The sequence below is a fragment of the Salmo salar genome, unplaced genomic scaffold (assembly GCF_965601325.2).
Source record: "Salmo salar unplaced genomic scaffold, fSalSal1 ptg000221l, whole genome shotgun sequence".
NCBI lineage: Eukaryota > Metazoa > Chordata > Actinopteri > Salmoniformes > Salmonidae > Salmo > Salmo salar.
Window position 1 is genome coordinate 2,407,866 of NW_027675333.1, and position 24,635 is coordinate 2,432,500.

At 41.2% G+C, this 24,635-nt stretch overlaps 1 long non-coding RNA gene across 1 annotated transcript in view; it reads left to right on the top strand.

Moving 5' to 3' along the window:
• Nucleotides 1-21,437: 21,437 nt before the first annotated feature.
• LOC145867206 (uncharacterized) overlaps nucleotides 21,438-24,635 on the top strand; it is a 15,759-nt gene continuing 12,561 nt past the window's right edge. Inside the window, exons 1-2 of the long non-coding RNA XR_014383256.1 lie at nucleotides 21,438-21,740; nucleotides 23,815-23,919. This is a non-coding gene — a long non-coding RNA (uncharacterized LOC145867206). The remainder of the gene's footprint in view (nucleotides 21,741-23,814; nucleotides 23,920-24,635) is intronic.

The following is a 24,635-nucleotide window of genomic DNA, read 5'->3' on the forward strand; positions in this document are numbered from 1 at the left end:
CACTCTAATGAATCATTTCAATGGTGTCTTGTCATCAACTGTAACAACATCATTATAACCAACATTTATTGGTTCAATTCCAAACTTGAAAATGATCAGTGACTTGAATCTTTGGAAAAGTGTATTCTCCATTGGCTAACCAAGTTCCCTAATGCTTTACTTATAGTAGGTGGGGATATTATTACTTTGAGGCAGTTTATGTAAAGGTTTGATATTATAGATATTTGGATAGTAAAGTTTCCTAATGACTAGTCTTCCACTTGGAGTAACTAGACCCGGTCCAGACAATCACCACAGATCTTTGGTTGGTGTCTCAATGTTTTGATAAACAGGCTATTTCTGTTAACATCCTGGTCACTCCCCTTACTGACCATAGAGCTGTTTATATTGACATTACACTGTTTTTCTCTGATAATGTCCCTTACTGATCATAGAGCTGTTTGTATTGACATTACACTGTTTATCTCTGATAATGTCCCTTACTGATCATAGAGCTGTTTATATTGACATTACACTGTTTATCTCTGATAATGTCCCTTACTGACCATAGAGCTGTTTATATTGACATTACACTGTTTATCTCTGATAATGGCCCTTACTGATCATAGAGCTGTTTATATTGACATTACACTGTTTATCTCTGATAATGGCCCTTACTGATCATAGAGCTGTTTATATTGACATTACACTGTTTATCTCTGATAATGGCCCTTACTGATCATAGAGCTGTTTATATTGACATTACACTGTTTATCTCTGATAATGGCCCTTACTGATCATAGAGCTGTTTATATTGACATTACACTGTTTATCTCTGATAATGGCCCTTACTGATCATAGAGCTGTTTATATTGACATTACACTGTTTATCTCTGATAATGGCCCTTACTGATCATAGAGCTGTTTATATTGACATTACACTGTTTATCTCTGATAATGGCCCTTACTGATCATAGAGCTGTTTATATTGACATTACACTGTTTATCTCTGATAATGGCCCTTACTGATCATAGAGCTGTTTATATTGACATTACACTGTTTATCTCTGATAATGGCCCTTACTGATCATAGAGCTGTTTATATTGACATTACACTGTTTATCTCTGATAATGGCCCTTACTGATCATAGAGCTGTTTATATTGACATTACACTGTTTATCTCTGATAATGGCCCTTACTGATCATAGAGCTGTTTATATTGACATTACACTGTTTATCTCTGATAATGTCCCTTACTGATCATAGAGCTGTTTATATTGACATTACACTGTTTATCTCTGATAATGGCCCTTACTGACCATAGAGCTGTTTATATTGACATTACACTGTTTATCTCTGATAATGGCCCTGGCAGAGCATCCTAAAGGAAGATTAATATCTCTATTAAAACATGAGTTGGTCAAGATGGAGATAAACAATGTAATTACTTCTGGAATAAAGCTATACATAACAATTCATACAGTAATAACTGGGAGCTTTTTAAATATGAGGTTGGAAAATATGCAAGTAAACATGGGAGTATTGTTGCCAAGACCAGGAGAGCTGAAGTAGAAAGTGTAATTACAAAGATCACCTGTCTTGTTCAAAAGCCTGTTGAAAGTGTTTCAGAGGAGGATAAATCTGTTCTGTTTGATCTACAACACCAGTTGGATGATATTTATAGACTGAAAGCAGACGGAACCTTTGTCACCTGTAGGTAGAAATGGCTAGAGGAGGGTGGACAAAATTAATCCCGCCAAAAAATTCAGGTTGGAAAAATACCACTCTAGAAATAATACAATTTAGCAATTAAATATGACTGGTCTCATCACAGATGATACCACATTATTCTCCATCTTTAGTTCAACTACTACAGTATTGTGACGTGTCCTCAACTCTTTGTTTTGATGGCCTGGGGGATGTGAAATCAGTTGGTGAGGCTGACAGGGAACAGTGTGACGACCCTACTATAGTTGAACACATCATTTATTCTATTGAACAACTTAAAATAATACGTCTCCTGGGACTGATGGTGTATCTGCTGAGTTTAACAAAACTGTTTCTGTTGGAGGTCTCCTGGGACTGATGGTGTATCTGCTGAGTTTAACATAACTGTTTCTGTTGGAGGTCTCCTGGGACTGATGGTGTATCTGCTGAGTTTAACACAACTGTTTCTGTTGGAGGTCTCCTGGGACTGATGGTGTATCTGCTGAGTTTAACACAACTGTTTCTGTTGGAGGTCTCCTGGGACTGATGGTGTATCTGCTGAGTTTAACAGCACTGTTTCTGTTGGAGGTCTCCTGGGACTAATGGTGTATCTGCTGAGTTTAACAGAACTGTTTCTGTTGGAGGTCTCCTGGGACTGATGGTGTATCTGCTGAGTTTAACACAACTGTTTCTGTTGGAGGTCTCCTGGGACTGATGGTGTATCTGCTGAGTTTAACACAACTGTTTCTGTTGGAGGTCTCCTGGGACTGATGGTGTATCTGCTGAGTTTAACACAACTGTTTCTGTTGGAGGTCTCCTGGGACTGATGGTGTATCTGCTGAGTTTAACACAACTGTTTCTGTTGGAGGTCTCCTGGGACTGATGGTGTATCTGCTGAGTTTAACAGAACTGTTTCTGTTGGAGGTCTCCTGGGACTGATGGTGTATCTGCTGAGTTTAACACAACTGTTTCTGTTGGAGGTCTCCTGGGACTGATGGTGTATCTGCTGAGTTTAACACAACTGTTTCTGTTGGAGGTCTCCTGGGACTGATGGTGTATCTGCTGAGTTTAACACAACTGTTTCTGTTGGAGGTCTCCTGGGACTGATGGTGTATCTGCTGAGTTTAACACAACTGTTTCTGTTGGAGGTCTCCTGGGACTGATGGTGTATCTGCTGAGTTTAACACAACTGTTTCTGTTGGAGGTCTCCTGGGACTGATGGTGTATCTGCTGAGTTTAACACAACTGTTTCTGTTGGAGGTCTCCTGGGACTGATGGTGTATCTGCTGAGTTTAACACAACTGTTTCTGTTGGAGGTCTCCTGGGACTGATGGTGTATCTGCTGAGTTTAACACAACTGTTTCTGTTGGAGGTCTCCTGGGACTGATGGTGTATCTGCTGAGTTTAACAGCACTGTTTCTGTTGGAGGTCTCCTGGGACTGATGGTGTATCTGCTGAGTTTAACAGAACTGTTTCTGTTGGAGGTCTCCTGGGACTGATGGTGTATCTGCTGAGTTTAACACAACTGTTTCTGTTGGAGGTCTCCTGGGACTGATGGTGTATCTGCTGAGTTTAACACAACTGTTTCTGTTGGAGGTCTCCTGGGACTGATGGTGTATCTGCTGAGTTTAACAGAACTGTTTCTCACCAGTTGGTCCCTTTTCTGTTGGAGGTCTCCTGGGACTGATGGTGTATCTGCTGAGTTTAACACAACTGTTTCTCAACAGTTGGTATCTTTTCTGTTGGAGGTCTTTTCTGAAAGCATTGTAAATAATGCTCTCCCTCCCAGTTTGACTCAAGCTCTGACTACATTAATACCTGACCCCAAGAAAGAACTGTAAATGTATTAAACTGTGATAGAGGTTCACTCTGTAAATGTATTAAACTGTTATAGAGGATCACTCTGTAAATGTATTAAACTGTGATAGAGGATCACTTTGTAAATGTATTAAACTGCGATAGATGATCACTCTGTAAATGTATTAAACTGTGATAGAGGATCACTTTGTAAATGTATTAAACTGTGATAGAGGATCACTTTGTAAATGTATTAAACTGTGATAGAAGATCACTCTGTAAATGTATTAAACTGAGATAGAGGATCACTCTGTAAATGTAGCATAAAAATTGATTTTAAACAGCGTTTGACATGCTTCTAAGTACGGTAATGGAATATTTTGAATTTTTTTCTCACGAAATGCACTCGCGGGTCACCGTTTGGATAGTTACCTGAACGCACGAACAAAACGCCGCTATTTGGATATAACTATGGATTATTTGGAACCAAAACAACATTTGTTGTTGAAGTAGAAGTCCTGGGAGTGCATTCTGACGAAGAACAGCAAAGGTAATCCAATTTTTCTTATAGTAAATCTGAGTTTGGTGAGTACCAAACTTGGTGGGTGTCAAAATAGCTAGCCGTGATGGCCGGGCTATCTACTCAGAATATTACAAAATGTGCTTTCACCGAAAAGCTATTTTAAAATCGGACACCGCGATTGCATAAAGGAGTTCTGTATCTATAATTCTTAAAATAATTGTTATGTTTTTTGTGAACGTTTATCGTGAGTAATTTAGTAAATTCACCGGAAGTGTTCGGTGGGAATGCTAGTTCTGAACGTCACATGCTAATGTAAAAAGCTGGTTTTTGATATAAATATGAACTTGATTGATCAAAACATGCATGTATTGTATAACATAATGTCCTAGGAGTGTCATCTGATGATGATCATCAAAGGTTAGTGCTGCATTTAGCTGTGGTTTTGTTTTTTGTGACATTATATGCTAGCTTGAAAAATGGGTGTCTGATTATTTCTGGCTGGGTACTCTGCTGACATAATCTAATGTTTTGCTTTCGCTGTAAAGCCTTTTTGAAATCGGACAGTGTGGTTAGATAAAGGAGAGTCTTGTCTTTAAAATGGTAGCGGAACGTCTAGATGTAAGAGGTTAACTGGAAGCAAAAAGGGTTATTCAAAGGCTTCTCTTATGGGGACAATCGTAGAACCCTTTTAGGTTCTAGATAGCACTTTTCTTTCTAAAAGTGTGGTACATCACTGGTGGAAACTTGGCCATAGGCATGTGCCTCCTTAGCAGTTTAGACATTGAGTGAGATCTTCCATCAGAGCAACCCAAATGCAGGCTTTCTATACCTGGTGGGAGGTGCCAATTCCAGCATTCTGATTGGTGCTTGCACACAACCACACCTGATGCTTCTCCACAGTGAGCAGGCTCACACCTGATTCTGTTTTCCTTGAGTAGCAGGAGGTATTGTGCCCCCAAGTAGAACATCAAGGTTGTGTTTCCCTGCTCAGATGTTGCATGCGTCAACCAATGGTTACGTGCCACGTCACCATCTGTGCCGTTGGGCACCAGATTGCTATAACGTGATGTGGTTAGCCAATATGTAAAATACCTAAGGCGTTGTAAGATCTGGCGGAATACATGACAATGTAATGCTGCATTCGTAACCAAGTGGGAAGTGGGAATGTACCACATACGACTAATAAAAAATCTACATTAACGACCCTCCAACTGGTAATTACTAGTGGGAAACTCGTCTATCATCCTGAGCTCCCACTACTCCCACATGCTGACCTCTGACATCACCTACAAACCAAATTACCTCCATAACAAAATTTTTGGCAGTTTAATACAACAACAAATCATTATTTATTAAAAGTGATCTATTAATATGGTTATGGAACACTATAATTTGTTTACAAGCATGATAGCTGTACTTTTAGTTGATGTTTTACGCAGCTTGTTGCCATTAGCTAATCGGCGTTTCTCAATGAGTTCAAAGCACGTGAATGCATACAACTGGTATTTACCACTTAACAACTGGTAAATTCCCACCTCCCACTTACGAATGCAACACAACACCAAGCATAAGCAGCTGACACAAACAATGTCAATAGGAAGACCAAGATGCTGGACCCTAGTAGACTAAGTCTTATTCTGAAAGGGGTCAGATGGTAGGAAATATTAAAGTCACAGTTCCTACTTTGATGAGGACGGGGGAAAGAGATGGAAATGGAAGATTGAATAATGGCTGTTCTGTTTTCCCCTACGTCACCCCACGTTTCAGGACAACATGATGGAAATGGAAGATTGAATGATGGCTGTTCTGTTTTCCCCTCCGTCACCCCACGATTCAGGACAACATGATGGAAATGGAAGATGGAATAATGGCTGTTCTGTTGTCCCCTCCGTCACCCCACGTTTCAGGACAACATGATGGAAATGGAAGATGGAATAATGGCTGTTCTGTTGTCCCCTCCGTCACCCCACGTTTCAGGACAACATGATGGAAATGGAAGATGGAATAATGGCTGTTCTGTTGTCCCCTCCGTCACCCCACGTTTCAGGACAACATGATGGAAATGGAAGATGGAATAATGGCTGTTCTGTTTACCCCTCCGTCACCCCACGTTTCAGGACAACATGATGGAAATGGAAGATGGAATAATGGCTGATATGTCACCCCACGTTTCCACATCTGTTCCTTTGTAAGCGCGGAGTCACTGCGCTGATAGGGAAATGACCTGTTAGTGGTGAGCTCCCACTGCTACGTCTTACTGGCCGTCATAGTGACCACCTAGCTGTGTCTGTCGGACCAACCTGCTGCACCAGACCAGCCACGACAATGACGGTATTCAGAAAGTAGGGTTTTAGGGCACAGCTTGACACTAATACAAAACGAAGAATGGAAGTAGAAAATGTAATGCAAATGTTCTTGGTGGGAAAGTAGGCCAACCACTTCCTCTAACTACTCAGGTTTTCTTGGAATTTGATAAGTGTTAGCCCTGTGCCTCTGGCTTGGTTATTATTGAGAACATTAGCTATTATAAAGAGACTTTACTGTGACCGTGGGACAGGATTCCTGTTATATAAGGACAAGACAAGACCGTGGGACAGGATTCCTGTTATATAAGGACAAGACAAGACCGTGGGACAGGATTCCTGTTATATAAGGACAAGACAAGACCGTGGGACAGGATTCCTGTTATATAAGGACAAGACAAGACCGTGGGACAGGATTCCTGTTATATAAGGACAAGACAAGACCGTGGGACAGGATTCCTGTTATATAAGGACAAGACAAGACCGTGGGACAGGATTCCTGTTATATAAGGACAAGACAAGACCGTGGGACAGGATTCCTGTGAAGACACTGTAAGGACATGGAAGTGTAGTCCCCAGCAGACATGGCAGAGGCGTTAGGAGACCCTTTAAGGCATGTCTGTCTGACTGACCAGCTGCACCAGACCAGCCACGATGATGACGCTCTTCAGAAAGTAGAGTTTTAGGGCACAACTTGATACAAAAAAACTCTAATAAAAAACAGAAAGTAAAAAAGGTAAGGTTATGTTAATAGATAATGCGTGTGGTTCTTGTTAGAAAAGAAGGACAAAGCCTTTCTCACTCAGATTTCCTTGGGATATAGTGTAAGCGCAATGGCTCTGTCTCAGCTGTTGAGATCATTGACAATTTATTTTGCAGACCTTATTGAGATAGTGGGACACGGACAGGGTTCCACTAAGGACATTATAAGGACACTAGGGTGTACAAGTACCAGCAGACATGGCTTTATCATCACACTGAAGGGCTTTACTTCAACAGGTGGACATGTACCTTATACAGTGGCAGCCATTGGAAACGCTTTGATGTCATAGCATATGAGGTTTTTTTGGAGACCCTTTAAAACCTGTTAGGGCTAGGGGGCAGCATTTGCACGTCTGGATAAAAAAATGTACCCGATTTAATCTGGTTACTAATCCTACCCAGTAACTAGAATATGCATATACTTATTATATATGGATAGAAAACACTCTAAAGTTTCTAAAACTGTTTGAATGGTGTCTGTGAGTATAACAGAACTCATTTGGCAGGCAAAACCCTGAGACATTTTCTGACAGGAAGTGTATACCTGATGTGTTGTATTACCTTTAAACCTATCCCATTGAAAAACACAGGGGCTGAGGAATATTTTGGCACTTCCTATTGCTTCCACTAGATGTCACCAGCCTTTACAAAGTGTTTTGAGTCTTCTGGAGGGAGATCTGACCGAACAAGAGCCATGGAACGATGATGTCCCATTAGACACCTGGCGCGCGAGTTCATGTTGGGTACCCTCGTTCCAATACGTTATAAAAGAGTATGCATTCGTCCACCTTGAATATTATTCATGTTCTGGTTAAAAAAGGCCCTAATGATTTATGCTATACAACGTTTGACATGTTTGAACGAACGTAAATATATTTTTTCCCCTCGTTCATGACGAGAAGTCCGGCTGGCTTAGATCATGTGCTAACAAGACAGAGATTTTTGGACATAAATGATGAGCTTTTTTGAACAAAACTACATTCGTTATGGACCTGTGATACCTGGAAGTGACATCTGATGAAGAGAATCAAAGGTAATGGATTATTTACATAGTATTTTCGATTTTAGATCTCCCCAACATGACGTCTAGTCTGTATCGCAACGCGTATTTTTCTGGGCGCAGTGCTCAGATTATTGCAAAGTGTGATTTCCCAGTAAGGTTATTTTTAAATCTGGCAAGTTGATTGCGTTCAAGAGATGTAAATCTATAATTCTTTAAATGACAATATAATATTTTACCAATGTTTTCTAATTTTAATTATTTAATTTGTGACGCTGACTTGACTGCCGGTTATTGGAGGGAAACGATTTCCTCAACATCAATGCCATAGTAAAACGCTGTTTTTGGATATAAATATGAACTTGATAGAACTAAAAATGCATGCATTGTCTAACATAATGTCCTAGGAGTGTCATCTGATGGAGATTGTAAAAGGTTAGTGCATCATTTTAGCTGGTTTTATGGTTTTGGTGACCCTGTCTTTGACTTGACAAAACATTACACACAACTCTTGTAAATGTACTGTCCTAACATACTCTAAATTTATGCTTTCGCCGTAAAACCTTTTTGAAATCGTAAAACGTGGTTAGATTAAGGAGATGTTTATCTTTCAAAGGGTGTAAAATAGTTGTATGTTTGAAAAATTTGAATTTTGACATTTATTTGGATTTAAATTTGCCGCTCTTGAAATGCACCTGCTGTTGATGGAGTGCACCACGGGTGGCACGCTAGCGTCCCACCTAGCCCATAGAGGCTAAGAATGGTCTAATGTTCTGTTGGCCATTAGCCCTGTATGGAATGTTTGTGCACATTCCTCAGAGGAAAACAGGAACCAAGTCGTATACTCAGGCCAGGATTCAAATGGAGGCTGCGTTGGAGAACACTTGACAGTTAAAGGTAATTTCCATTTCAACCGACATCTGCAGCGTTTACCATAAATTCCATCACTGCTGACACAGGAACATTGCCTTTAAAAAGGTCTAAGGGCCCAGGGATGGGTTTCTACTAAGCTGACATAGGGAATTGTTTTAAGATGGTCATACCAAGTATCATTTAGATATTTCATTTGGACTTTTAGGACCCCTGTAAGTAATGAAAACAGATATTTGATTAGACATTGAATTTGGCCTTACTGCTATTAGCCCACAGAAACACATTGAATAACAACAGTTCTGTAAGGTTATACATGTATATGATGTAGCCTACATAGATAACGCATGCAGACACGTGCACAAAAAACACACATGCAAGCACATGTGTCGGATAGCTACGCACGCACACACACATCCACACACAAACACACCCCAATTAATGATGCGATGGAAGTGAGTCAAATGACCAAATTTCCCTCTAGTGACCTCATGGGTGGAACCTTATTAATATGTTTCATCATTTCATCATTAATAAACATTATATTGGTTTAAACTGCGAAAATATGGTGTTTCTGTGTCAAATGGTTTTGTTATATTTCAGTCTTCTGTGATGTATATAAAGTGTAATATTGGGAGGCAAACTCAAAATTAAATACACTATATATATATATATATATATATATACACACTATATATGGACACCCATTCAAATTAGTGGATTCGGCTATTTCAGCCACACCCGTTGCTGACAGGTGTATAAAATCGAGCACACGGCCAAGCGATCTCCATAGGAAAACATTGGCAGAAGAAAGGCCCTACTGAAGAGCTCAGTGACTTTCAACGTGGCACCGTCATAGGATGCCACCTTTCCACAAAGTCAGTTCATCACATTTCTGCCCTGCTAGAGCTGCCCCGGTCAACTGTAAGTGCTGTTATTGTGAAATAGAAATGTCTTGGAGCAACAACGGCTCAGCCACGAAGTGGTAGGCCACACAAGCTCACAGAATGGGACCACAGAGTGCTGAAACGGATAGCACGTAAAAATCATCTGTCCTCGGTTGCAACACTCACTACCGAGTTCCAAACTGCCTCTGAAAGCAACGTCAGCACAAACACTGTTCATTGGGAGATTCATGGAATGGGTTTCCATGGCCTGCAGCCGCCACTTTGTAAATGTATTAAACTGGGATAGAGGATCACTCTGTAAATGTATTAAACTGGGATAGAGGATCACTCTGTAAATGTATTAAACTGTGATAGAGGATCACTCTGTAAATGTATTAAACTGGAATAGAGGGTCACTTTGTAAATGTATTAAACTGGGATGGAGGATCACTCTGTAAATGTATTAAACTGTGATAGAGGATCACTATGTAAATGTATTAAACTGGAATAGAGGATCACTCTGTAAATGTATTAAACTGTGATAGAGGATCACTCTGTAAATGTATTAAACTGTGATAGAGGATCACTTTGTAAATGTATTAAACTGGGATAGAGGATCACTCTGTAAATGTATTAAACTGTGATAGAGGATCACTATGTAAATGTATTAAACTGGGATAGAGGATCACTATGTAAATGTATTAAACTGGAATAGAGGATCACTCTGTAAATGTATTAAACTGTGATAGAGGATCACTCTGTAAATGTATTAAACTGGGATAGAGGATCACTCTGTAAATGTATTAAACTGGGATAGAGGATCACTCTGTAAATGTATTAAACTGTGATAGAGGATCACTATGTAAATGTATTAAACTGTGCATTTTAACAATTCCAGTCCCCTTCCTCCTGGGGATACTTATTGAGAAGCTCTGTTCTGAGAAACTCAGTTCTGGTGACCAAATAAAAGTACATTCTACTCCAAAATGTATCAAAATAAAATTATGCTGACACCATCTAAAATATAATTTCCACCTCCAGAAATGAGCCCAATAAGATATTGGTAAACATGATAAATGATTTTAACACATTGGAACAAAAAACCTGTATGGATGGTATATTATCAGCTATTAGCAATAAACATTATCAACTGATGCAGCACAGTGGCTATAAATACATAGCCTGAAGCATGGGGTTTGTCTATATACATTATCACCTGTATCAACTGATGCAGCATAGTGTCTATAAATACATAGGCTGAAGCATGGGGTATGTCTATCTACATTATCACCTGTATCAACTGATGCAGCAGTGTCCACATGGTCTGATAAACACTCCTAACAACCCCACCACTAGGAGGTGTCCACATGGTCTGATAAACACTCCTAACAACCCCACCACTAGGAGGTGTCCACATGGTCTGATAAACACTCCTAACAACCCCACCACTAGGAGGTGTCCACATGGTCTGATAAACACTCCTAACAACCCCACCGCTAGGAGGTGTCCACATGGTCTGATAAACACTCCTAACAACCCCACCGCTAGGAGGTGTCCACATGGTCTGATAAACACTCCTAACAACCCCACCGCTAGGAGGTGTCCACATGGTCTGATAAACACTCCTAACAACCCCACCGCTAGGAGGTGTCCACATGGTCTGATAAACACTCCTAACAACCCCACCACTAGGAGGTGTCCACATGGTCTGATAAACACTCCTAACAACCCCACCACTAGGAGGTGTCCACATGGTCTGATAAACACTCCTAACAACCCCACCACTAGGAGGTGTCCACATGGTCTGATAAACACTCCTAACAACCCCACCACTAGGTGGTGTCCACATGGTCTGATAAACACTCCTAACAACCCCACCACTAGGAGGTGTCCACATGGTCTGATAAACACTCCTAACAACCCCACCGCTAGGAGGTGTCCACATGGTCTGATAAACACTCCTAACAACCCCACCGCTAGGAGGTGTCCACATGGTCTGATAAACACTCCTAACAACCCCACCGCTAGGAGGTGTCCACATGGTCTGATAAACACTTCTAACAACCCCACCGCTAGGAGGTGTCCACATGGTCTGATAAACACTCCTAACAACCCCACCACTAGGAGGTGTCCACATGGTCTGATAAACACTCCTAACAACCCCACCACTAGGAGGTGTCCACATGGTCTGATAAACACTCCTAACAACCCCACCGCTAGGAGGTGTCCACATGGTCTGATAAACACTCCTAACAACCCCACCACTAGGAGGTGTCCACATGGTCTGATAAACACTCCTAACAACCACACCACTAGGAGGTGTCCACATGGTCTGATAAACACTCCTAACAACCCCTCCACTAGGAGGTGTCCACATGGTCTGATAAACACTCCTAACAACCCCACCACTAGGAGGTGTCCACATGGTCTGATAAACACTCCTAACAACCCCACCACTAGGAGGTGTCCACATGGTCGGATAAACACTCCGAACAACCTCACCACTAGGAGGTGTCCACATGGTCCTAAATCACACCGTTTCCTCATTTTGTATCACATTCCAATGATAAAACTGGTCATGTTGCCTAGTGGTTAGAGTGTTGGGAATGTAGCTGAAAGGTCACTGGTTTGAATACCTGAGCTGTCAAGGTGTAAATCTGTCTATGTGCCGTTAAGCAAGGCACTTAACCCTAATTTGCTCCAAGGGAACCGTACTACTATGGCTGACCCTGTAAAACAACACATTTCACTGCACCAATATGGTGTTTGTGACAATAAAACATTTTATGTATTTTTCTCTCAATTACAACAATTCATTTAACAATGCTGGTAACAGATCTTGATGACATTCCTCCAAGGACACCTTGACTTGCATTACATTCTCACTGCAGAAAAATATTCTCATGTTATTGAACCATAAATTGTACATATATGTGTTAGATAATAACCCTGGATGATGAATGTGTGAACTATCTTGTCATCTTTTTGGGTAACCACAATGGAACATTCTAGTCTTGAAGGACATGAACTGGCAGAACAGGTTTCAGCAAAGTATGGAGTCATTGTTTTCAGGAAGGTGCAACCATGGTGATAGGAGAGACAGGAGGCAGACTAAGGGAAAGGGATAACAAACCAGGGTCACCATACTACTGTCTGACCCTGTACAACAACACATTACACTGCACCTATCATACTACTGTCTGACCCTGTACAACAACACATTACACTGCACCAATCATACTACTGTCTGACCCTGTACAACAACACATTACACTGCACCTATCATACTACTGTCTGACCCTGTACAACAACACATTACACTGCACCTATCATACTACTGTCTGACCCTGTACAACAACACATTACACTGCACCTATCATACTACTGTCTGACCCTGTACAACAACACATTACACTGCACCTATCATACTACTGTCTGACCCTGTACAACAACACATTACACTGCACCTATCATACTACTGGCTGACCCTGTACAACAACACATTACACTGCACCTATCATACTACTGTCTGACCCTGTACAACAACACATTACACTGCACCTATCATACTACTGTCTGACCCTGTACAACAACACATTACACTGCACCTATCATACTACTGTCTGACCCTGTACAACAACACATTACACTGCACCTATCATACTACTGTCTGACCCTGTACAACAACACATTACACTGCACCTATCATACTACTGGCTGACCCTGTACAACAACACATTACACTGCACCTATCATACTACTGTCTGACCCTGTACAACAACACATTACACTGCACCTATCATACTACTGTCTGACCCTGTACAACAACACATTACACTGCACCTATCATACTACTGTCTGACCCTGTACAACAACACATTACACTGCACCTATCATACTACTGTCTGACCCTGTACAACAACACATTACACTGCACCTATCATACTACTGTCTGACCCTGTACAACAACACATTACACTGCACCTATCATACTACTGGCTGACCCTGTACAACAACACATTACACTGCACCTATCATACTACTGTCTGACCCTGTACAACAACACATTACACTGCACCTATCATACTACTGTCTGACCCTGTACAACAACACATTACACTGCACCTATCATACTACTGTCTGACCCTGTACAACAACACATTACACTGCACCTATCATACTACTGTCTGACCCTGTACAACAACACATTACACTGCACCTATCATACTACTGTCTGACCCTGTACAACAACACATTACACTGCACCTATCATACTACTGTCTGACCCTGTACAACAACACATTACACTGCACCTATCATACTACTGTCTGACCCTGTACAACAACACATTACACTGCACCTATCATACTACTGTCTGACCCTGTACAACAACACATTACACTGCACCTATCATACTACTGTCTGACCCTGTACAACAACACATTACACTGCACCTATCATACTACTGTCTGACCCTGTACAACAACACATTACACTGCACCTATCATACTACTGTCTGACCCTGTACAACAACACATTACACTGCATCTATCATACTACTGTCTGACCCTGTACAACAACACATTACACTGCACCTATCATACTACTGTCTGACCCTGTACAACAACACATTACACTGCACCTATCATACTACAGTCTGACCCTGTACAACAACACATTACACTGCACCTATCATACTACTGTCTGACCCTGTACAACAACACATTACACTGCACCTATCATACTACTGTCTGACCCTGTACAACAACACATTACACTGCACCTATCATACTACTGTCTGACCCTGTACAACAACACATTACACTGCACCTATCATACTACTGTCTGACCCTGTACAACAACACATTACACTGCACCTATCATACTACTGTCTGACCCTGTACAACAACACATTACACTGCACCTATCATACTACTGTCTGACCCTGTACAACAACACATTACACTGCACCTATCATACTACTGTCTGACCCTGTACAACAACACATTACACTGCACCTATCATACTACTGTCTGACCCTGTACAACAACACATTACACTGCACCTATCATACTACTGTCTGACCCTGTACAACAACACATTACACTGCACCTATCATACTACTGTCTGACCCTGTACAACAACATCTATCATACTACTATGGCTGACCCTGTAAAACAACACATTTCACTGCACCTATCATACTACTATGTCTGACCCTGTAAAACAACACATTACACTGCACCTATCATACTACTATGGCTGACCCTGTATAACAACATCTATCATACTACTATGGCTGACCCTGTATAACAACACCTATCATACTACTATGGCTGACCCTGTAAAACAACACCTATCATACTACTATGGCTGACCCTGTAAAACAACACCTATCATAATACTATGGCTGACCCTGTAAAACAACACCTATCATACTACTATGGCTGACCCTGTAAAACAACACATTTCACTGCATCTATCGTACTACTATGGCTGACCCTGTAAAACAACACCTATCATACTACTATGGCTGACCCTGTAAAACAACACCTATCATACTACTATGGCTGACCCTGTAAAACAACACCTATCATACTACTATGGCTGACCCTGTAAAACAACACCTATCATACTACTATGGCTGACCCTGTAAAACAACACCTATCATACTACTATGGCTGACCCTGTAAAACAACACCTATCATACTACTATGACTGACCCTGTAAAACAACACCTATCATACTACTATGACTGACCCTGTAAAACAGCACCTATCATACTACTATGGCTGACCCTGTAAAACAACACCTATCATACTACTATGACTGACCCTGTAAAACAACACCTATCATACTACTATGGCTGACCCTGTAAAACAACACCTATTATACTACTATGACTGACCCTGTAAAACAACACCTATCATACTACTATGACTGACCCTGTAAAACAACACATTTCACTGCACCTATAATACTACTATGGCTGACCCTGAAAAACAACACATTTCACTGCACCTATCATACTACTATGGCTGACCCTGTAAAACAACACATTTCACTGCATCTATCATACTACTATGGCTGACCCTGTAAAACAACACATTTCACTGCACCTATCATACTACTATGGCTGACCCTGTAAAACAACACATTTCACTGCATCTATCGTACGACTATGGCTGACCCTGTAAAACAACACATTTCACTGCACCAATCATACTACTATGGCTGACCCTGTAAAACAACACATTTCACTGCACCTATCGTACTACTATGGCTGACCCTGTAAAACAACACCTATCATACTACTATGGCTGACCCTGTAAAACAACACATTTCACTGCACCTATCATACTACTATGGCTGACCCTGTAAAACAACACATTTCACTGCACCTATCATACTACTATGGCTGACCCTGTAAAACAACAGCTATCATACTACTATGGCTGACCCTGTAAAACAACACATTTCACTGCACCTATCATACTACTATGGCTGACCCTGTAAAACAACAGCTATCATACTACTATGGCTGACCCTGTAAAACAACACATTTCACTGCATCTATCATACTACTATTGCTGACCCTGTAAAACAACACATTTCACTACACCTATCATACTACTATGGCTGACCCTGTAAAACAACACATTTCACTGCATCTATCATACTACTATGGCTGACCCTGTAAAACAACAGCTATCATACTACTATGGCTGACCCTGTAAAACAACACCTATCATACTACTATGGCTGACCCTGTATAACAACACATTACACTGCATCTATCATACTACTATGGCTGACCCTGTAAAACAACACCTATCATACTACTATGGCTGACCCTGTAAAACAACACATTTCACTGCATCTATCCGCTGTCTGTGACAATAAAACATTTTTAAAGCAAGCTAACATAGAAAATGACAGCATTGATTTTTTTTTTTATATAACAACAGTTAATTTAACAATGCTGGTTATAAATCTTGTTGACATACATCCAAGGACAGCTTGACTTGCATTACACTCTCACTGCAGAAAAAAATATTCTCATGAAATCACATGATTTCTAGTTAGAGAAAAGGATTCCTGTAAACACGGGCTGCTACAAGCAGGAAACAAGTTATGGACGAACCAGAAATGTCACATGTCTGTTTGATAGTAACCCTGGATGATGAATGTGTGAACTATCTTGTCATCTCTTTGGGTAACCACATTGGAACATTCTAGTCTTTAAGGACATGAACTGGCAGAACAGGTTTCAGCAAAGTATGGAGTCATTGTTTTCAGGAAGGTGTACCCATGGCCAGTGGTGTAAAGTACTTCAGTAAAAATACTATAAAGTACTACATAAGTCGTTTTTTTGGGGTATCTGTACTTTACTTTTGAATTTATATTTTTGCAAATTTTACATCACTACAGTCCCAAAGAAAATAATGTACTTTTTAATCTATACATTTGACCTGACACCCAAAATAACTCATTACATTTTGAATGCTTAGACAGGACAGGAAAATGGTCATCTCTACTGCCTCTGATCTGGCGGAGCCAGGAAACACAAATGCATCTTTTGTAAATTACGTCTTCGTTTTGGTATGTGCCCCCTATCCATACATTTTAAAAACAAGAAAATGGTGACGCCTGATTTTCTTAACAAAAGGAATTTGAAGCGATTTATACTTTTAATTTTACTTTTCATACTTAAGTATATTTAGAACCAAATATTTTTGTACTTTTACTCAGGTATGACAATTGAGTACTTTTTCCACAACTGTCTATGATGATAGGAGAGACAGGAGGCAGACTAAGAGCAAGGGCAGCCACCTGAACTACTGCCCTAGAAAAGACAAGGAGCAGTCTACACACACAGCCACCTGAACTACTGCCCTAGAAAAGACAAGGAGCAGTCTACACACACAGCCACCTGAACTACTGCCCTAGAAAAGACAAGGAGCAGTCTACACAAACAGCCACCTGAACTACTGCACTACAAAGACAAGGAGCAGTCTACACAAACAGCCACCTGAACTACTGCCCTAGAAAAGACAAGGAGCAGTCTACACAAACAGCCACCTGAACTACTGCCCTAGAAAAGACAAGGAGCAGTCTACACACACAGCCACCTGAACTACTGCCCTAGAAAAGACAAGGAGCAGTCTACACACACAGCCACCTGAACTACTGCCCTAGAAAAGACAAGGAGCAGTCTACACAAACAGCCACCTGAACTACTGCCCTAGAAAAGACAAGGAGCAGTCTACACAAACAGCCACCTGAACTACTGCCCTAGAAAAGACAAGGAGCAGTCTACACAAACAGCCACCTGAACTACTGCCCTAGAAAAGACAAGGAGCAGTCTACACACACAGCCACCTGAACTACTGCCCTAGAAAAGACAAGGAGCAGTCTACACAAACAGCCACCTGAACTACTGCCCTAGAAAAGACAAGGAGCAGTCTACACAAACAGCCACCTGAACTACTGCCCTAGAAAAGACAAGGAGCAGTCTACACACACAGCCATCTGAACTACTGCCCTAGAAAAGACAAGGAGCAGTCTACACAAACAGCCACCTGAACTACTGCCCTAGAAAAGACAAGGAGCAGTCTACACACACAGCCACCTGAACTACTGCCCTAGAAAAGACAAGGAGCAGTCTACACAAACAGCCACCTGAACTACTGCCCTAGAAAAGACAAGGAGCAGTCTACACAAACAGCCACCTGAACTACTGCCCTAGAAAAGACAAGGAGCAGTCTACACAAACAGCCACCTGAACTACTGCCCTAGAAAAGACAAGGGGCAGTCTACACACACAGTGAATCTGAGAAAAATGGTTTCAAGTTTGTTTTTTAGTCCATGCATATCAACCATGACCACTGATCTGACCTATGACCCCTAAAACACAAAAGAAAAGTGTAATATCTAGAAATCTGAATGTGTTTATCCAGCTTTCTTGTTGTTTTTCTGTTTGATGGAACTAGTTGAGAGTTCTGTGTTATTTCTTATTTTATGTACCTTTATTTAACCAGGTAGGCCAGTTGAGAACAAGTTCTCATTTATAACTGCGACCTGGCCAAGATAGAGCAAAGCAGTGTGACAGAAACAACACAGAGTTACACATGTGATAAATGTCACGTCCTGACCAGTAAAAGGGGTTATTTGTTATTGTAGTTTGGTCAGGGCGTGGCAGGGGGGGTGTTTGTTTTGTGTGTTTCGGGGTTTTGATGTATGTTCTATATTTTCTATTTCTATGTTTATTCTAGGTTTCTCTTTCTATGTTGTATTTTTTCAATGACCTCCAATTAGAGGCAGCTGGTGGTTGTTGTCTCTAATTGGAGGCCATATTTAGTGTGTTTTCGTTTTCACTTGTGTTTGTGGGTGGTTGTTTCCGGTTTAGTCTGTGCACCTTACTGGACTGTTATCGTCGTTATTTTGTTTGAGTGTGTTTACCTTCAATAAATACGAAGATGAGCAATATACCCGCTGCATATTGGTCCGATGATTTTTCCTCTTCAGACGATGAAGTTTATGACAATTAACAAACGTACAGTCAATAACACAATAGAAAAGTCTATATACAGTGTGTGCAAATGTAGTAAGATTAGGGAGGTAAGGCAATAAATAGGCCAGAGTGGAGAAATAATTACAATTTAGCAATTAAACACTGGAGTGATAGATGTGCAGAAGATGAATGTGCAAGTAGAGATACTGGGGTGCAAAGGATAACAAAAAAAACAAAATGGGGATGAGGCAGTTGGTTGGGCAATTTACAGATGGGCTATGTACAGGTGCAATGATCGGTAAGCTGCTCTGACAGCTGATGCTTAAAGTTAGTGAGGGAGATGTGAGTCTCCAGCTTCAGTGATTTTTGCAGTTCGTTCCAGTCATTGGCAGCAGGGAACTGGAAGGAAAGGCGGCCAAAGGAGGAATTGGCTTTGGAGGTGACCAGTGAAATATACCTGCTGGAGCGCATGCTACGGGTGGGTGCTGCTATTGTGACCAGTGAGCTGAGATAAGGCGTGGCTTTACCTAGCAAAGGACCTGGAGCCAGTGGGTTTGGCGACGAATATGAAGCGAGGGCCAGCCAACGAGAGCATACAGGTCGCAGTGATGGGTAGTATATCGGGCTTTGGTGACAAAACGGATGGCACTGTGATAGACTACATCCAATTTTCTGAGTAGAGTGTTGGAGGATATTTTGTAAATGACATCACCGAAGTCAAGGATCGGTAGGATAGTCAGTTTTACAAGGGTATGTTTGGCAGCATGAGTGAAGGATGCTTTGTTGCAGAGTTGTATGGCATTGAAGGTCGTTTGGAGGTTTGTTAACACAGTGTCCAAAGAAGGGCCAGATGTATACAGAATGGTGTCGTCTGCGTAGAGGTGGATCAGAGACTCACCGGCAGCAAGAGCGACATCATTGATGTATATAGAGAAAAGAGTTGGCCCGAGAATTGAACCCTGTGGCACCCCCATAGAGACTGCCAGAGGTCCGGACAACAGGCCCTCCGATTTGACACACTGAACTCTATCTGAGAAGTAGTTGGTGAACCAGGCGAGGCAATCATTTGAGAAACCAAGGCTGTTGAGTCTGCTGATAAGAATACGGTGATTGACAGAGTCGAAAGCCTTGGCCAGGTCGATGAAGACGGCTGCACAGTATTTTCTTTTATCAATGGCGGTTATGATATCGTTGAGGACCTTGAGCGTGGCTGAGGTGCACCCATGGTCAGCTCTGAAACCAGATTGCATAGCGGAGAAGGTACGGTGGGATTCGAGATGGTCGGTGATCTGTTTATTAACTTGGCTTTCGAAGACTTTAGAAAGGCAGGGCAGGATAGATATAGGTCTTTAACAGTTAGGGTCTAGAGTGTCACCCCCTTTGAAGAGGGGGATGACCGCGGCAGCTTTCCAGTCTTTAGCGATCTCAGACGATACGAAAGAGAGGTTGAACAGGCTAGTTATGTAGTTGTGTTTTCATGTTTTGAATGTTGTATTGCAGTAGGCCTAACCCTCACCAATTATTCTGGTGATGGAGAGAGACACCAGACAAGACACAGAGACAGCAACAGAAGAATAGGATATGATGGAGAGACACCAGACAAGACACAGAGACAGCAACAGAAGAATAGGATATGTGTGTGAGAGAGAGAGAGAGAGAGAGAGAGAGAGAGAGAGAGAGAGAGAGAGAGAGAGAGAGAGAGAGAGAGAGAGAGAGAGAGAGAGACTTTAATCAGTTTGGCTCATTGGACAGGTCAGAGTCTATGTTTGAAGTTGTTGAGTCATTTTTGGCAATACACTGGTGTTGTATTCATGGTTTTAGCAGTTGAAATTCCGTCCCGGACCCCCCTACTGGCTATGAGCTAAGCCACCAATGTCTTCACATCCTAGGGGAGAGAGGAGCTGCTACCCCTGGGGAGAGAGGAGCTGCTACCCCTGGGGAGAGAGGAGCTGCTACCCCTGGGGAGATAGGAGCTGCTACCCCTGGGGAGAGTGGAGCTGCTACCCCTGGGGAGAGAGAGGAGCTGCTACCCCTGGGGTGAGAAGAACTGCAACCAGCAGAGACTGCGACCATGCTCGGGAAGAGCTTAGTGATTGGTGATTGTTGGGGCATGATTGGCAGGAGCTTCAGTAATGAAGACTGCTGCACTTGCTGATGTTTCACAATATGCCACGGCCGTCTCAGTCACCAGGTCTCAACACAATAGAACACCACCATCCCTCCAATAGACTTCCAGACAGTTGTAGAATGTTTGCCAAGGCTCATTGTAAGAGCTGTAAAGAGAGAGGGACTCGGAGAGAGAACAGGTAGAACCTGATATGTAAATGAGCAGAGCAAACGAAAGCAACTTTCAACGACCGAATGATCATTCAGACTGTTTCTATTGAGAGATAAAAGGTAAGACGACGATTGTTGTGTGTATTAATATAGTTGATATTGTTATGTGTATTAATATAGTTGGTGATATTGTTATGTGTATTCATATAGTTGATGATATTTTTGGTGGACAGTGTTATAATAGTCCTACTCTCCTTAAAATGTTTTGGATATAAATTAGATGCGTGGGGTGAATTCGTTCTGTGCCCATCTGTGTGCCCCAGGGTGATCGCTCCTACACTATCTACAATCTAAAAGGGTTCTTTGGCTGTCCCCATAGGAGAACCCTTTGTAGAACATATTTTGGTACTAGGTAGAACACTTTTGGGTTCCGTGGAGAACCCTTTCCACAGAGGGTTCTACATGGAAGCCAGAAGGGTTCTACCTGGAACCCAAAAGCGTTCTCCTATGGGGACGGCAGGAGCACCCGTTTGGAACCCTTTATTCTAAGAGTGTACTGTATCATAGGTCTATAGACTTGTCTTCTCAAAACAGGCTTAAAACACAACAAGTAACAAACAAACATGTTCTCTTTATAATCTACAGTTAACTCTTTTCACTCAGGAAGGTATGTTTTGTGAAAGAGAGACAAAAAAATATTGTTCGAGAGACTAACAACAACTTACACTTCCTCAAAACAGGTTGTGTGTATTCATTAGTGCCCACCGTAGCAAAACGTTTGGCAACAGAAACCGTTTAGGTCACATTGTACAGCGTTTAGAGTAAACGGTTTATGTTTTATTTAACATCTTAAAACTGTTGGCTGTGGAGTAAACTAATGAATACAACCCAGGTTGTCGCCTACGACTCGGCATGTTGATACCTGCCTCTTGCTGAAACCTGAACGTAGCCTGAGGGGTATACTATGATACAGGCTTGATATACTGGTTTTCTAAAGCTAGCCAGCTTCAGTTAGCTTCACATTCCAGCTCAGGCCTCACCCATCAGAATATACAGAACAGAACAGAAAATAATCGCAATGAAGTCAGGTTACAAGGTGAGAATCCTGCCAGGGATTATTGTAAAGTGTGTAGATAAATTAAATGTAATGTTAGTATAGTGAATGACAGTAAAACACTCCCAACAGTCTACTACTACTGAGACAGGTTGGTGTAATGTTAGTATAGTGAATGACAGTAAAACACTCCTAACAGTCTACTACTACTGAGACAGGTTGGTGTAATGTTAGTATAGTGAATGACAGTAAAACACTCCTAACAGTCTACTACTACTGAGACAGGTTGGTGTAATGTTAGTATAGTGAATGACAGTAAAACACTCCTAACAGTCTACTACTACTGAGACAGGTTGGTGTAATGTTAGTATAGTGAATGACAGTAAAACATTCCTAACAGTCTACTACTACTGAGACAGGTTGGTGTAATGTTAGTATAGTGAATGACAGTAAAACACTCCTAACAGTCTACTACTACTGAGACAGGTTGGTGTAATGTTAGTATAGTGAATGACAGTAAAACACTCCTAACAGTCTACTACTACTGAGACAGAAAACTCAAGTCTGAAATTTCTAAGTGGAAATTACAAGCTTCAGAAGCCTTTTTAAACCTCAAATACACTACAAGTTTTACATTTCCTGCATTGCTGGAAAGTTCTTCTGCAGTGGGGGGTGATCAAATTAAGATCCTACATCTGTACACATAATTGTACATGGGGATATGCATGGGGGTCTATAACATCCAATCACAGAGGTTTACATCAGCTGACAGTTGCAATGTTATTGCTAATAACTCAAACTGCCCTTTTCAGATAAAGACATAAACTCTGTACAGATGTAGGATCTTAATTTGATCACCCTGTTGCAGAAAAACTAAACTTGTAGTGTATTTGAGTGTAATTAAACTTTAGAAAAGGTTTCTGAAGATGATAAATTCCACTTTTCCATTTTAAAACTGTTCATTAATTATAATCCACACAATAATTCAAATGTCCTGTTTCTGCAGGATTATTTTCCTGGTGTAGCAAACTGGCTCAAATTAAGATCCAACATCTGCAGCAATATACCTCTCTCTAATGTATATGGCTCTATTGAGATTCACTTTTGACCATTTGACATCTTGTATTTCCTGTTGTTTAGGCTGGTTGAATGAGTTGCCTGTGAAAGCTACTTCATCTGCAAGAAAACAGGCGGCTGCACCAGTGACTGTCAGAAGTTTTGTGATTTCCTCATATGAACGTGAAAGTAAGGGTGTTGTCTACGCAGTTACAAAAATGGCTGTTGAAACTGTGGCACATATTTCTCGGTGACATTGAATAAATGTGTTGGTATGTAGGAAAGACGGGCAGACTCTCGTACTGTTGGTCTAGACTACCTACAAACTATTATAAGGCTATGATCACTTATCATGCCGACAAACCTGATGGTCTCTGTGAACTGATCTGAACAGGTTTAGACTGGTCATCTATGATATGTAGGTTATATACAGTACATTCTCTGTCCTGCTACTGGTAGGGCTATAACATTATGTTGATCTGAAGAGGTTTAGACTGGTCATCTATGATATGTAGGTTATATACAGTACATTCTCTGTTCTTCTACTGGTAGGACTATAACATTATGTTGATCTGAACAGCTTTAGACTGGTCATCTGTGATATGTAGGTTATATACAGTACATTCTCTGTCCTGCTACTGGTAGGACTATAACATTATGTTGATCTGAACAGGTTTAGACTGGTCATCTGTGATATGTAGGTTATATACAGTACATTCTCTGTCCTGCTACTGGTAGGACTATAACATTATGTGAACTGATCTGAACAGGTTTAGACTGGTCATCTATGATATGTAGGTTATATACAGTACATTCTCTGTCCTGCTACTGGTAGGACTATAACATTATGTTGATCTGAACAGGTTTAGGCTGGTCATCTATGATATGTAGGTTATATACAGTAC